Below are 16652 nucleotides of genomic sequence, written 5' to 3'. Positions count from 1 at the left end.
TTTCAGTAGTTGTGCAGATAAGACAGTTGTGAGCATGAAGCATACGCTAATTGCTCTTCCTGTTTGGGTAACGTTACTTCTTGGAAGCCTTGATTCGATATCGTGAACTGTTCGTAAAATGATACCGATATCAATTCTAAGGGAGGGTGGGGGAGGGGGGGGGGGGGAGGGAGACAAACTGTTTCAGACACCAAGGAAGTCTTAGCAAGCACTACGTTAATCATTACGTAGTAGAGGTAATGACATAAGCATTGAATCACTTATTCATAATTCCTCGTGTCCATGGGATCATTCGCTTATGAGGGCAGCATAGTAACGCACAGCAAAGGGGTAATCACTTCTAAATGTGGTAGTTGGATAAAATTGCTAATATTAAGCTGCTAAGTCGAAAACCCTGGAGGTCTGCCCATGGATTGTGTACGAATGTATGGATTCAACATTGGAGACCTCCGCACTGACTTGTTGAGGGAGGAGTTAATACAGCGTTAATGGTAAAAATTTCTATAAGATTGTCAGACCGGAACTCGAAGGCGGAACCTTCGCTTCCGCGGGCAGCCGTCTGAGCTATCCAAGGGGGACTCATGAACCGCTATAGTTCCGGCAGTTTTTCTTCTCCTAGCTTCCAAACATTGGAGATTTAATCTGCACAGTTTGCTGAACAGTGAAAATTCATTCAGGAAGTGTTACTGGTGATTTCACAATTGATTAGAGGTAATAGGCTACGTAAATATCTTGGTGTCATAAAGGTTGGCACCACGTCTCGTTTCCTTCCATATTTTCATTCGAAAATATCACGGGACAACGCTAATACAACATTAAATTGCGTCAGCGCCAATCGCAGCAACACAATATGGTAAAACATTTGGTTTTTAGACTGGATATTGTGACTGTTGATGTTCATCCAGCTTCTGATGGAATCGTTGATCTCTATGTCTTCCTTGTATCCAAGATTCCATTCCTTAGCATCAAATTCACAGTATGAGTACCCTCCTCAGATCATAATTGTCGGACATAATGTGATAATTCTGGATTTACTTGAAGCTTTGTGACATCTACTTTACAATAAGACACGAAGTTACTAATGCTGTGGGTTAATGTTTCAGCCAAAATACGTTGGGTATGTGAACTTTTTTCGATTGACACCGAAGATGCTCAATTTTTAGGCCCAAGTAATCTGCTGCAGTAGTGAAAAGACTACAAACGTATAAAGCGTATTGTGAACGTACCAGCTACCAGCTTTCAATTATTTTATAGCCAAGCACTATAATGAACAACTCTAGCGTTGCGACACGACGAAGTCTGTTTCTCTAAACAGATCCCTTTCAACGTTTGCGTGAGCAGTAGTACGACAGCAGTCTTAACAAGAAATACCTACTGGCATACATGAATGATGCAGCCGCAACCAAATCCATCTGTAAAATTATAAGAAAGAGCGTATTACTGACATTTGTATCTTCTTCAAATTATTTCCCTGTTACATACGGTGACACTATTCCAAAATCATTACTAATTACTTTTAAGAAGGTGCTGTATGACTTCTATTTTCACACTATTTAGATGGTACACATAACATTATCCAAGTGGACATTGTCATTTAAAAATCTTGTTCCCATGTATGCAGAAGACACACTCAAATTGGATTCGACAAATACTCGTTAGGTTTCCGGAATTCCCATAAATATGAAGCCAGTGGTTTGTGGTTGCGGAATTGGCGCCGGACAGCGTCCTATGGCTGTTCCAGCGGGTTCAGATCAGGCGAATTCGGTGTCGAGGACATAATTTCTCTATTATGAGCCTCAAACGTCTCTATGAGAAATGCAAATCAAGCATTCTTTTGGTCCTTAATTTGCTCATCGAGCTTTTTCCGCTCGAGGTGATGTTTCAGTGCACCACTCCTCATTTTACCGCTTTGTCTCAGGATCGTACTAAAAAATCCGAGATTCATCGACTGTGATCATATGACTGAACCATTCGTGGTCATTGGTAGTCCTCTCAGATCAAGCCACAAGTTTCTCCGTTTGTCCTTCGGCTCAGTTGTCAGGTTTTTCAGCATCATTTTGGCACAAACCTTTCGCATGTGCAAAACTTTGGTGAAACTTTGATGTACGGTAAAAGTGTTTAAGAGGTCACCCATCACCCTTACCGTTAATCGTCCGTCTGATCACACAAGAGCACGCACGTGTTCTCGACCTTCCAAAAATGACTTGTGCCGGCAAAACACTCGGGTTCTAGAAACGAATATTTCCCTTAGCTTGTTTCAGCTTTTCAAAGGTCACGCTCAGGATTCCCGAAGTTTAACGCAAAACTTGATGGCATAACGTTGCTCTAAATTTCGCAGTACCATTTTCGTTACACACAACAAAATCACGTCTTCGATTATGGCGCTCTCAAAAATCACGTGATGACTGTACCGAGCTGAAACTCGGAATGAGTATCTGGGAGGGAGCCGGCCGGTGTGGCCGAGCGATTCTAGGCGCTCCAGTCTAGAAGCGCGCGACCGCTACGGTCGCAGGTTCGAATCCTGCCTCGGGCACGGATGTGTGTGATGTCCTTAGGTTAGTTAGGTTTAAGTAGTTCTAAGTTCTAGGGGATTGATGACCTCAGATGTTAAGTACCATAGTGCTCAGAGCCATTTGAACCATCTGGGAGGGATGAACGCACCAGTCTACACAAGTTGAACAACTATGCGTTGCCAGATCACTCGCAGTCTTGTCAGTGGCATGGCCTTTCTCACTCACCTCTTACTTCAATCAGCCATTCGCCTGGATGACGGTGCATCCAGACACGACCATCGACCTGGTGTAACAGGAAACGTGATTAATCGGAACAGGTGGCACGTTCCCATTGATCTACGGACCAAACTCTATGATTCCGCTCCCACTGTGAACACAGCTGACGATGTCGAAGGGGTCGTCGTCTCCTGCAGAGTTCCACGTTCAACAGTACGTGCTGAACAGATTTGCTCCGAGACACTTGTGCCTGCTGCACCATTGCACTCTGTCGTCACGTCTGTCACAAATTACCACAATCCTGATTTACGGAGTGGGTAAGCGTCCGAATTCCGCATTCTGTGTTGAGGCGTGGACGTCCAGCATTTTGTCGTCTACGCGTGGTTTCAGCGCCCTCGAACCACTTTCTATTGATGCTGATCACATCAGTACCTTGCAAACAGTGGACCAACTTCGCCGTTTCCTTGATGCTCGTTCCCAGTCGCCGTGATGTAACAGTCTGCTATTTCTTAAAATCACACGTGTCACTGGATATCTCTAGTCGCGGTTTGTATCGTATGTGATAGAATGATTCCCAGTTTCGTCTCTGCTCCGCTTCTAAATGGTGTCTCACAATTCCTGCTACTGTGTTCTAGGTGTTGTGGCGGGGGTTTAGTAGATAAAATTTAAATAGCGAACCCGTTTCCGAAAACGTATCGATTCGACGTAAAATAAGTCTGAATATCGGATCACTTTGAAATCTCCCGCTTCACGGTACTCAAACAGCGGAGAAAGTGAGCTCTGAACTCGGGCTCTACGGGAGCCCATGGCATTTATAGAGTTCCGAACTAGTTGTCGGTTTCTCTTCTACTTGACGAAGAACGTGTTCTTCAAAGTCAAGAGTGCAGCTCGTTCGTGGTGCACCGCAGTTAACCCTCGTAGTTGCGAACGTGCCAGTTTCTCGCAGCAGGTGTAGTTGGACAAAAATTTATATGTAATGTCACAATTACAACAGCAATAGATGACGACGTACTCTTTTCAATTTGTGTGCGAATCGTAGAATTCAAAGTCCGAACTCGAAACTTATTTTGCATCCAAACGACACATTTCTGAATATAGGTTCCCTGTGAAAACTTTTTCTACTAAGGCTCCTCTATAACTTCCAGAAGCCTGTAATAGGAATTCTGAAACACAGCGTCGCCACCAGGCATCATTATTATCTCGCAGTACGCAGCGGCCACAACGTTTTGGCAACTCATTGTACAGCAACTGAGGGCGTGGTGGTAGTTGTATGGAACTACAAGATGACTCCTCTATGAATGCCTAAAAGTACGATTGCACCTAGAGTAGGATAAATCATATACTCAAATCATCGATTGGTGCATACACTGTAATCGTGATCATTTACTGGTGGACAACCTGTGCAGTATAAGAAAAATCGTCAATGAGTAGCGACCTTTATTATAGAATGTTCATCTGTCTCTGGTTTACGTGATAGGAAAGGCGAATGCGAGAATTCTGAGAAAGTGCAATTCATGTGTAAAGCGAAGCTCACACAATACTCTACTGCAGGGATAATAAACCTTTTTTACCCAAAACCCATTTTTGCATGACTGCAAAGCTTCACAACTGAGCAAGTCAAAACCGCGTTAGTCTTCCTCTGGCCCCTGTACTACAAGAAGCTGTTCGGCTACACATTGTTTGATAGATAAGGTACGTCGATGATATGATATTCTCGGCCCGCTTTGTTGCCCTTCATGGCTAGCCATCCTGCCTTACATTCCAGCAAGGTTAAATGGTTCAAATGGCTCTGAGCACTATTGGACTTACCATCTGTGGTCATCAGTCCCCTAGAACTTAGAACTACTTAAACCTAACTAACCTAAGGACATCACACACATCCATGCCCGAGGCAGGATTGGAATCAGCGACCGTAGCGGTCACGCGCTTTCACACTGAAGCGCCTAGAACCGCACGACCACACCGGCCGGCTCCAGCAAGGTAAAGCTGCTGGCACACAGCGAGGGTTTCTACTGCTTATCTTCGTGCTTGCCAAACCCTACCTTGGCCGGTATGACCGGCAGATCTCTCTCCACTTCAGAAAGTTTGGAGCATTATGGGCAGCGCCTTCCAATCAGCTCGGGATTTTGACGATCTAACGTGCCAATGGAACAGAATTTGGCACGATATCCCTCACGAGAACATCCATCAATTCTGTCAATCAGTGCCGAGCCAAATAACTGCTTGCATAATGACCAGAAGGGGACCAACGCCTTATTGACATGCTCAACTTATGAAGCTCTTTCTCTTGAATAAATCACTCAATTTTTCTGAAACTGTAACCATTTGTTCTTCTGTATATGAAGGTCTTATTTCAATAGTGGTACAAGTACATTTTTGTTCATTATGAGATACAGAGTCCTAAACAAGCGCTGAAAAAGCTGCAGTTGAGATACCGGAAATATTCAAGCATATGGCTTCTTGCTAGAGATGAACCTTTCTTTCTCTTTCTTTGGATCATTACTTTCAGATACATTATAGGCAGAAAAGTGGAGCTAATGGACTTGTACCACTACTGAAATAAGCCCTTCATATGTATATTAACTGTATCGGTTTCCGTCCCATTCGGATAATTCCTTCTTGGTGCGTCGTTTCTTTGTGTTAGAATATATTTACTGAACTTGTAATTTGTGGAAAGACGACAACATTACTGTCAGGAAACAGCACTAGGTAAACTTAGAGAATCACTTCTTGAGAAAGATTCTGAAACAGTTTTTCTGCCTCCAACGAATATCTCGCATAGGCATTATAGGTTCGTACATCATGGGATGCGGCAGTTTTTTTTGTGATATTTGCCGTAGTAAACAATTTCCCTGCTTGCGTGTATAAAGGAGACTCCCTTGATTGCAAACCTGATGTTGTTATCAAGTAGTCAGACCTCACGGCAAGCATTTCTGTGTCGAGAATTGGCTCACGTAGGTGTGTGTTACTGGTGCAGGGGCCTGGTTCTGGTATGAAGTTGCTGCAGCTTGACATATATTAAAGAAGGTAGTTCACGGCGAGCGCCTGCACTGCAAAAAGTGGGATGTTGTGTTTAGGGAACATTTCTTGTGTTATTTGAAAATTTGCGTAACTGGCATTGTTTGGTTAGTAATGCAGAACATGCATATACTCAGGAAAGAATCACGTAAGTTTATACCTCTTTTTTTTCTTTCGAAACATTAAATGTACATTTAGAATAAATTTCATGAACGTTTTGTCTAAGGAGTTAACTTTTTAAACTCACTGTTTATTTCCAAACTTCAACAATTTGTTGATAACAATGTCCAACGTTCAATTCGTGCTAATTAACAGAAACTTGAAGAGCAATTCGTTTTCAAAGTATTTCACATTGAGTTCATCCGCAGGCACACAGGTAAGCCGAACGATTATTAGAGCCAAAAGTAAACACTGTCTTGTGCATTTAGGAAACAGTGATTGTGAATTCGGATTACGTTCAGTGAAACAATAACTGGTTTGCTACTTATTCTGATATTATTGAGTTTAGGTGCTGTGTAAGTGTTTACGTTGAAGATCTAAGTACTGAGACTATGTGTAAGGTTTATATGGTAGTATAATACTCACATGCGACAGGTCAGACGTATTACGGTTATAAGAATTGTATATAATGTACGTAATAATGCCCGTAAATACTTTAAACATAGAAGCTTCGTATGTGATACAGTTAATGATTACATACAGCTACTTATGAGTATACTGTTACGCAACGTACACAGTCAGGCTAAAGCGCAAAGGTATCACTGAGAATCGAGTGTAAAAATCCTCTTTTTAAAAATTAACACATTTGAAAAGTCGCACTTAACAATGCAAATCTGAAACATTACAGGCATCACGTGAAAAAGATAGGGAAATGGAAGTGTGAAGACAAATACGTAAATATTTTTTAGAAGCTCTGATTGCAGGTGTTTTAGGACACTAGTCTACTTTGAAGTGCCAGTCATGTATATAAAAAATATGTGATTGTCTCTAAGTATGTCTGACTGATAGAAGCCAGTACCTTATACAGGGTGTCCCAGGAGGAATGTTCAACATTCAGAGATATAACAGGAACTAGCATTCGAAGCCAAAAAATCTAGGAAACTTTGGCTCTAACATGCATACTTAAAGATCAATGAGCGCTTATTCATCTTCGATATTATGAAATACACTCCTGGAAATGGAAAAAAGAACACATTGACACCGGTGTGTCAGACCCACCATACTTGCTCCGGACACTGCGAGAGGGCTGTACAAGCAATGATCACATGCACGGCACAGCGGACAAACCAGGAACCGCTGTGTTGGCCGTCGAATGGCGCTAGCTGCGCAGCATTTGTGCACCGCCGCCGTCAGTGTCAGACAGTTTGCCGTGGCATGCGGAGCTCCATCGCAGTCTTTAACACTGGTAGCATGCCGCGACAGCGTGGACGTGAACCGTATGTGCAGTTGACGGACTTTGAGCGAGGGCGTATAGTGGGCATGCGGGAGGCCGGGTGGACGTACCGCCGAATTGCTCAACACGTGGGGCGTGAGGTCTCCACAGTACATCGATGTTGTCGCCAGTGGTCGGCGGAAGGTGCACGTGCCCGTCGACCTGGGACCGGACCGCAGTGACGCACGGATGCACGCCAACACCGTAGGATCCTACGCAGTGCCGTAGGGGACCGCACCGCCAATTCCCAGCAAATTAGGGACACTGTTCCTCCTGGGGTATCGGAGAGGACCATTCGCAACCGTCTCCATGAAGCTGGGCTACGGTCCCGCACACCGTTAGGCCGTCTTCCGCTCACGCCCCAACATCGTGCAGCCCGCCTCCAGTGGTGTCGCGACAGGCGTGAATGGAGGGACGAATGGAGACGTGTCGTCTTCAGCGATGAGAGTCGCTTCTGCCTTGGTGCCAATGATGGTCATATGCGTGTTTGGCGCCGTGAAGGTGAGTGCCACAATCAGCACTGCATACGACCGAGGCACACAGGGCCAACACCCGGCATCACGGTGCGGGCAGCGATCTCCTACACTGGCCGTACACCTCTGGTGATCGTCGAGGGGACACTGAATAGTGCACGGTACATCCAAACCGTCATCGAACCCATCGTTCTACCATTCCTTGACCGGCAAGGGAACTTGCTATTCCAACAGGACAATGCACGTCCGCATGTATCCCGTGCCACCCATTGTGCTCTAGAAGGTGTAAGTCAACTACCCTGGCCAGCAAGATCTCCGGATCTGTCCCCCATTGAGCATGTTTGGGACTGGATGAAGCGTCGTTTCACGCGGTCTGCACGTCCAGCACGAACGCTGGTCCAACTGAGGCGCCAGGTGGAAATGGCATGGCAAGCCGTTCCACAGGACTACATCCAGCATCTCTACGATCGTCTCCATGGGAGAATAGCAGCCTGCATTGCTGCGAAAGGATGATATACACTGTACTAGTGCCGACATTGTGCATGCTCTGTTGCCTGTGTCTATGTGCCTGTGGTTCTGTCAGTGTGATCATGTGATGTATCTGACCCAAGGAATGTGTCAATAAAGTTTCCCCTTCCTGGGACAAGGAATTCACGGTGTTCTTATTTCAATTTCCAGGAGTGTACATCTCTTCTGGTCTTACCTCTCCGTATTTTGAGAGGTGGTAGTATGGACGAAAACAAGAACAAGTGTCACGTTAACATTGACTGTAGAGTATATACTTTATGAGCTATGAACACTTTTTCGTCTTCGTTACTGTGAAACACGTCTCTTCCACTGAAAAAATGCTCACCGCTCTTCAGGCATGTACTTTACAGCCTATTACTCTACATTTTCTTGTTTTGGTCCATGCTTCCTTCTTCCCTTACTGAGATATTCTCTATTCAGCCACTGAAATAACCCGTCATAATAATCTAATAAGTAGCACTGTATTTATTTAGAGTCTTCTGCAGTTCTTCATAGAAGGTTCTAGACCCATCCTTCATTCTTACGCTTCATATACACTTCTAATGGTTTCGTTACCTCTTCTCAGTTTCTGTCTGACTGAGTGTTGTTTCTCTTCTGTATGTGCAATCTTAGACCTCATTTTCCCATCTATTGTGGAGGAGTAATGCCATACCTTCGCTTGCTTTTGTCCGATTGCGCGTCAGAACATAATATAATCACCTACATATCGTATATATTACATCTCATTTCCATTTTCGTTACTGTGCTTGCTACAGCACCGATATTCATGTTTTTATAGATACTTGGTAGTTCTATTTTCTTTTGGGAATTTCCTCTGCCATTCCTGGTACTTTGATACAGGGTAACAATTAAACAATTATTGAACTATATGAAGAAAACGTAAATGAGTTACAAAGTACGGCGTGCACGCACTTTATTCAACATGTAAACGTTACTACAGATATCTGGATTAAGGTTATGACATGTTCGATATGCCTATCATCATTGGCAATGGTGTGGCGCAGACGAATAGAGAAATTCTGCACGAATCGCTGAACATCGATGCTGTCAGCGACGTCCTAAATGTCTGTTTTCAGTTTACAAATGGCTTTGGGGTTATTCCTGTACATCGTGTCTTGAATACAACCCCACAAAAAGGAGTCGCATGTGTTCAGATCCAGACAATATGGCGGCCAGTCGCGAGCCACGCCAGTGTCCTCTAGGTATCCCAGAGCCAGAATGCGGTCCCCGAAGTGCTCCTCCAGGACATCAAACACTCTCCTACTCCAATGGGGTCGAGCTCCGTTTTGCATGAACTACATTTTGTCGAAACCAGAGTCACCTTGGAAAATGGGGATGAACGCATGTTACAAAACCTTCACGAACCGTTGGGTGGTCACCGTGTCATCTAGGAATATCACACCGGTTATTCTGTGACAGGACATTGCGCACCACAGTCAAGTTGAGGTGAAGAGACTTCTCGATCGCGAAATGTGGATTCTCAATTCCCCAAATACGCCAATTTTGCTTATTGACGAAAACAACCAAATGAAAGTGGGCCTCGAAGTTTAACCAAACCGAATCATACAATACTAATTCCTATCATGCCCTGCGGCCAACCGTACAGTTTGAACGTCCTAAAAAAAAAAGAACACCCTGAAGTTATGACGCTTTTATGTCGTGTAGTTCAATAATTGTCACCCTGTATATACACCGACCCATTTTCGTCTGTCTTTTATCATAGGTTGCCTTTCGTCCCCTCCTGTTGCCTACATAGCGTACAACGTGAGTACGCCATGCACTGAGCAGAGGTCACATAACTTATATCTTCTTGGACGTGGATGTACGGTTTGTTGGCAGAATTGCCTTGAATTCTTCAAGTCATCAAGCAGATGAAATAAGGAACCACCATACTTGTAAACTAAAGATAAAATGCAAGAATAATGGCAAAATTTAAAGCATGAGATGTATAGGGCCGCTGGAGGTCTCGGTAAAAATAAAAATGTAAGGAAGAGAAAGGGCCTAGAAATTTGAGATGAGGATGTAATGAAAGTCGTTAAAGAAAAACAGGATGCATATATGAAATAGTTAGGCAATCCCACAGTAAAACAGAAGCTATACTATAATGAGAGGAGAACCGTTGCTAAATGTGTAGTATGAGAAGCACATTAAGGACATTGGGATAGATTTACTTCTAATGTCGAGAGTGATTTTCACAGGAGACAGCAGAGACGGAAGTGGCTTATAAGATTTTAAAAACTTTAAATACAACAGAAAAAGAGGAGATACAAATGAACGGTATTGAAGAAGAACAATGGGTAAATTTTACAAAGGATTATGGTATGATGATACCGTGCAAAGAACTGAAATCAAAACAATATGTGAGAAGGATTGGATGAAATAGAGTCTGACTGTGTATCATCTGCCTTAACATCACTCAAGAGCAGAAAAGTGACAAGAAGAGAGGTAATAATGTTTAACTGCTAAAACATGGAAGAATGATGCTACATATACAACTGCTACATCCCTTAAACGAATGTTGTAGGAGCAACAGTATCCCCAAAAAGAATAAGATTAGTAAAGTGATATCAGTACTTAAAAAATGGAGATAGCAGCCAGTGTAGTAATTACAGAGGAATATATTTACTGGACTCAGCATACAAGATATATGCTAAGATTTTAAACACAGGACTTAAAAATAAAACGGAAGTAGTACTGCATCAGGAACAAATGGGATTTAGGAAAGGACGCTCTACGATAGATGCAGCTTTTATTTTATAATAGGAAAACGCAGAAAATATAATAAAGAAATACTCTCTGTTTTTATATATTAAAAAAAAGTTTTAGCTGTGTCAGTATACAGAATATTTTGGAAGATAATGGCGAATAGCGGATATCGGAAACATCTAGAAAAGTGATATATTTATATCAGAAAACAACTATGGCTCTGGATCTCAACGGAAAAATAGCTAATGAGATACCAACTATCAAAAGGAGTACGACAAGTCTGCTGTATCTCACCAACTCTGTTTAACATTTACATGCACGGAAAAATGAACGTATGGAAAACACAATTTCAGAAAGGTGTATACCTATACAAGAGGAGTCTTATAAATAAATTACTATATGCTGATAATACAGTGGTTGTAGCAGATAAAGACGAGGAACTCCAGTAAGGGATTTACTTAATGAAATAAAGAAGTGCGAAATTTGACATGAAGACCTCAACAGAAAATATCTAAGTCAATGGAATTCATGGGGAAAGGATACATTAGAACGAAAATAGTGGTAGGTCATAAGATATCAGAGCAAGAAAACCGTTTCAGTTGCCTAGGATGTAAGGTGACATATGGCTACACCACATATACAGAGATTAAGTTTAGTAGATTCAGCCTGGTATGTGGAACAATTAACAGAAATCTTCAAAATAAAACTAGTAAATAAACTCAAACGGAATTCAACAAAATAGTTATAGTCTTCATTGTTCTATGGAAGTGAACCTGAGTGATTAGCAAAAAAGGAGTGTGATTAGGCTCGCAGGGATAATCTTGCTTGTGATCAAAGTACAATAAAACGAGTACAGTCAAATCATTGTGAACTTCTTTAGCCAGGTCATATTAATGACAGTATTTTGCTGGAAGTTTTAATTAAAGTTATGGGAATTGTAGACAGAGAACTTGTCAGCAGGCACAACAGAAGATATTTCTCGAAATACTGCGTATACCATAGGATTAAGTTCGCCCTCCATATTGCCGTAACTACGAAGTCCGATAGCCTATTAGAATAGAGACAGCCAAACTACGCGAATTAGCTTCAGTAAATGGAGCAGCAGCGCACATCCGTTGATGCGTGAAAATACTTGAACGGCTGTAATCTTCGGATGCGATCAAAAGGAAAAACTAACGAGCGCAGCAACTGTTTCCAAACGTTCGGATACGCCTTGAATATCGATTCAAGAAAGAAGAGAGGAGAAGAAGCCGGACTACTGAGCGAGCCAATGGATGAAGCAAATGCCACATCACTGCACACAGCAGTCAGTAGTACCAGAAAACATCGAATATAAGTGTTCCTTGTTGCTGCAGACCATTAACAAAAAGTTTACTGCTGGGGGAAACTTGTCTAAAGTGCCGCAATACGCGAAAAATGATAGTCGTTGCAGTAGGTTAAACTAAGTACCCGAAGTTGCTTGTGATGGCAGACTAACGAATAACCATATTGCAGAAGAACTAAAAATGTTTAGTTTAAATGATGAACGTCTAGATTATACAAGCAAATGGAACAAGCACGTAGAAGGAATGAAGAGTAACAGACTATAAATTTTACGTGTCAAAAAAGAAGAGATGAAGATCTCGGCAACGATGGGTACCGTAACAGACAACCACACCTAATACCTGAAGAGAAGAAGATGATGATCGTTCCTGCCATATCGCTGAAAACTGAGCATTCCTCCTGAGGCAAAAGGGATGCACTACACAGGGGCTTTAGGAGATATGTGTGTAAATGTACATCAAGCGTGCGTGATGTATATCGACGAAATTACACTGAATGTGTGTCGGAAAACACCTAAAATAAAATACACGCCTGTTGTGTTAGAAGGCGGCTGCTAACGTCAGGTGTGGAATCATTTCGAATCTAGCTTACACTCCTACATCGAAAAGCATCGCTTAATATCAGTCAAAACAACAAAATAATGTACTCTGCTTGACAAAAAAGTGATGTACTCAGAAGGAGAGCAGGGTACGTGATGATGCTTGATGAGTTGAGAGTGTATGTGATGTTATTTCAGTGGCTATAAAATCGATTCAAATTTACGAAGAACTTCCCAGCATGGTCCCATTTATCAGTATGGTGTTGCATCTCCTCTGGCTTGGATGCATGCGCTGATCCGGTTGGAAAGTCTCCTGAGATAAGCTGGTCATCCACTGTAGTAACTGATCGTTGATACTCTGGATACTTGGGACTGGGACGGATTTGACATCCAAGATGGTCCCAGACATGTTTTATCGGAAAGACATCACTGTATCTTTCTGGCCACCTGACCACGTCAACACCACGAAGGCATGTGTAATTTTAGACGAACATTATCCTGATGAAATTCGGCAGCACGATACCGTCGGATGAGAGGTAACGCACGAGGATACAGGATTTGCGTGATGTAACACTGTGCCGTCAGAGATCCTAAAACATTATCAGTTGTGACAATTATCACATGGGTCCCACAAAATGACGCTAGGACTATCAGCGCTGTGCCTCTTCAAGACACTGGAAGAATGGGACCTCTCCCCAGGTCGCCGCCATACTATCCAACCATTGTCATCCAGGATAGAGCAGAACCGAGATTCATCCCTGAATACAATGTGACGCCATTCATCACCAGACCATTCTTCCCGGTTGAGGCACCCCTATAAACGCTGCCCTCTGTGGTGTGGTGTTAATGGTTTGCCTAAGTACGGCACGGTAATTCCGTGATCCGGATGCTGCTACCCTCCGACGAATGGTGTGGGATGACACAAAATGTTCTTGAACGGTAGGCGGACATGTAAATCATTTACGACGTGCATGGTGCACAATACGGCGATCATCCCTTGTGCTCGTCAGATGATGTCGGCCGGAACGTTGATGATGATTATGCCTGCCCTCATATTCCCATGCAATAGAATACTGGGTAATTGTTGTTGTTGTGGTCTTCAGTCCAGAGACTGGTTTGATGCAGCTGTCCATGCTACTCTATCCTGTGCAAGCTTCTTCATCTCCCAGTACTTACTGCAACCTACATCCTTCTGAATCTGCTTAGTGTATTCATCTCTTGGTCTCCCTCTACGATTTTTACCCTCCACGCTGCCCTCCAATGCTAAATTTGTGATCCTTTGATGCCTCAGAACATGTTCTACCAATCGGTCCCTTCTTCTTGTCAAGTTGTGCCACAAACTCGTTTTCTCCCCAATTCTATTCAGTACCTCCAAATTAGTTATACGATCTACCCATCTAATCTTCAGCATTCTTCTGTAGCACCACATTTCGAAAGCTTATATTCTCTTCTCGTCCAAACTATTTATCGCCCATCTTCCACTTCCATACATGACTACAGTCCATACAAATACTTAAAGAAACGACTTCCTGACACTTAAATGTATACTCGATGTTAACAAATTTCTCTTCTTCAGAAACGCTTTCCTTGCCATTGCCAGTCTACATTTTATATCCTCTCTACTTCGACCATCATCAGTTCAGGTGGTGGTGGTGGCGTTTAACGTCCCGTCGACAACGAGGTCATTAGAGACGGAGAGCAAGCTCGGGTTAGGGAAGGATTGGGAAGGAAATCGGCCGTGCCCTTTTCAAAGGAACCATCCCGGCATTTGCCTGAAACGATTTAGGGAAACCACGGAAAACCTAAATCAGGATGGCAGGAGACGGGATTGAACCGTCGTCCTCCCGAATGCGAGTCCAGTGTGCTAACCACTGCGCCACCTCGCTCGGTATCAGTTCAGGGGCTGAGAACGCTTTCTCCCACACATACGCGGCATCTCCTTGTTTTTCTCAGTGACATCTTACGCCGGTCTCTGTGGCCGCGCAGTCGTAGGCGCTTCAGTTCGGAACCGCGTGACTGCAACGGTCGCAGGTTCTGAACCAGGCTTGGGCATGGATGTGTGTGAAGTCCTTAGATTAGTTAGGTTTAAGTAGTTCTAAGTTCTAGGGGACTGATGACCTCTGATGTTACGTCCCATAGTGCTCAAAGCCATTTAAGGGCTGCTACCAAAGGTGCACACGAACAACATTAATCTACTCTGCTGGCCGTACTGTCACAGAGAATTACTACTCATCCATTATTTGGCCATTCGCCAGCACCGTCTCGCTTGAAGTCCAGAAAAAGTTTTGTAATGGTCTATGTAAACAACAGCAACACAAACCAAAGGCTAGACATGTGGCGAAAGAGAGTAGAGACTGCTCCTCTAGGCTGGAGACAAAGAAGAACTACCTCCCGGTGACAATGAGAGCTGGTGTACCTGGAAGTCCCTCAACAGATTACGAACTGGTGTTGGGCGGTGTAAAGAAACTCTTGAAAAATGGGGATACGCTGGAGGACATTCAACTTGCGAGTGTGGTGGTGAGCAGACGATGTCTCACCTGCGCAACTGCCGTCTGTGCCCGTCATCATGCAGCGAAGAAGAGTTGTTGTGGCCTGTTCTAACGCCTTGGGCGTTGCCCGTTTCTGGGCGAAGACAATTTAATTCAAGGTGTGTTATCCTGTACTTAAATGTGTTTATGAATGTTCATTTGTGTACAATTATATATAACTGTATGCTAAGTGTAATCCTTTGAACGTAGCTTACTTTTGGGCAAAATCAAGTTAATTATAGATTTCTTTGTCCTTTTTCATATTTACAAGTTAATGTCCACTGTCTACTTACACGTTTTATAACTTAATTTCTGCTAATTCCTTTGTAATTGATGTTTTTGACACGAATAAAAAAAACTCTAGAATTGTATTGAGTCGTAAGGTGACTTTCCGCATCCTAATAAGGAGTAATCCCATAAAGATATAAACTGAATTTGAACCAGTTGCACTTTCGTTAAGTGATACTGACGGCACAAAATGTGGATTCAATGTCATTTCAAACAGAAAAAAAGGCCTACATAGACGAGCATGAATGACACCCTAGCGTGCTTGTTGCGGAGAAGGACATCACAACGAAGAGAGATAGATGCACCCAAGTCAAGTGCGAACACAGGCTTCCATTCACTGGCGACCGTAGAAGCTATGAATACACAATGAGGGGAAGCGTTTAGTTGTATCACCGGGCGGGATAGGGGCTGCCGTGAAACAGGGGGGCAGCAACAGAAGGGCACCCTTTCGGGTACATGCCCAACGCGATTACGCACGGAAGGAAGGGTAGCAGTGAATGGAGGAGAGCCGGGGTGAGGAGGGTGGCGGAGGCAGCGCCAGCAACATACAACCAAGTATTTCATCCTGCGTCAACATCAGAGGCGCTGCACACCTGTGCATCTTTAAATCCTGCACTGACTATCGGTTGTGCTGTTTTTCTACAGCGTGCGTGTGTTTCAGCGTGTGTCTGGTGTGTATTCTTCGCTTTCGCACTGGTACGCGCGTGAAAGTACAATTTTGGAGAACATGCATAGGGAATTGCTTAGTCAGTTCACGCTTCCGCACACGATCACACGAACTGCCTTTACAAGTATCTATGTCGGTATACTTAATCCGCAGGCCGCGCTACAGTGCACAGTAGAGGGCACCTTCTACCAACATTAACCATTTTGTGTCCCGTTTCATTCGGTCATGGATCGAGGGATAGAATCACCGTCTATCCCTTCATAAATAAAGGATCAGCCTATAGCACTGTCATGCTGTGGACGTCGTTTTGATTCTGGTTCTGCATAGGATTTTTTCTTGGCAGGAGGATTGATATACCGCCTGATGTTGTCAGTTGGGCAGACGCTTGAATGAGAAACAGCGGCTGTAAAGTTTGTATAGCT

The 16652-nt window shown here is 43.5% G+C and overlaps 1 non-coding gene across 1 annotated transcript; it reads right to left on the bottom strand.

Moving 5' to 3' along the window:
• Nucleotides 1-14560: 14560 nt before the first annotated feature.
• On the bottom strand, nt 14561-14633 carry Trnaa-cgc (transfer RNA alanine (anticodon CGC)). The gene has a single exon. It is a non-coding gene; the product is annotated as a tRNA-Ala (tRNA).
• Between the last annotated feature and the right edge of the window lie 2019 nt (nt 14634-16652).

The sequence above is a fragment of the Schistocerca gregaria genome, chromosome 2 (assembly GCF_023897955.1).
Source record: "Schistocerca gregaria isolate iqSchGreg1 chromosome 2, iqSchGreg1.2, whole genome shotgun sequence".
Classification (NCBI taxonomy): Eukaryota; Metazoa; Arthropoda; class Insecta; order Orthoptera; family Acrididae; genus Schistocerca; species Schistocerca gregaria.
The sequence above is the reverse complement of the archived record's forward strand: the minus strand, read 5'-3'. Positions and strand labels throughout refer to the sequence as shown.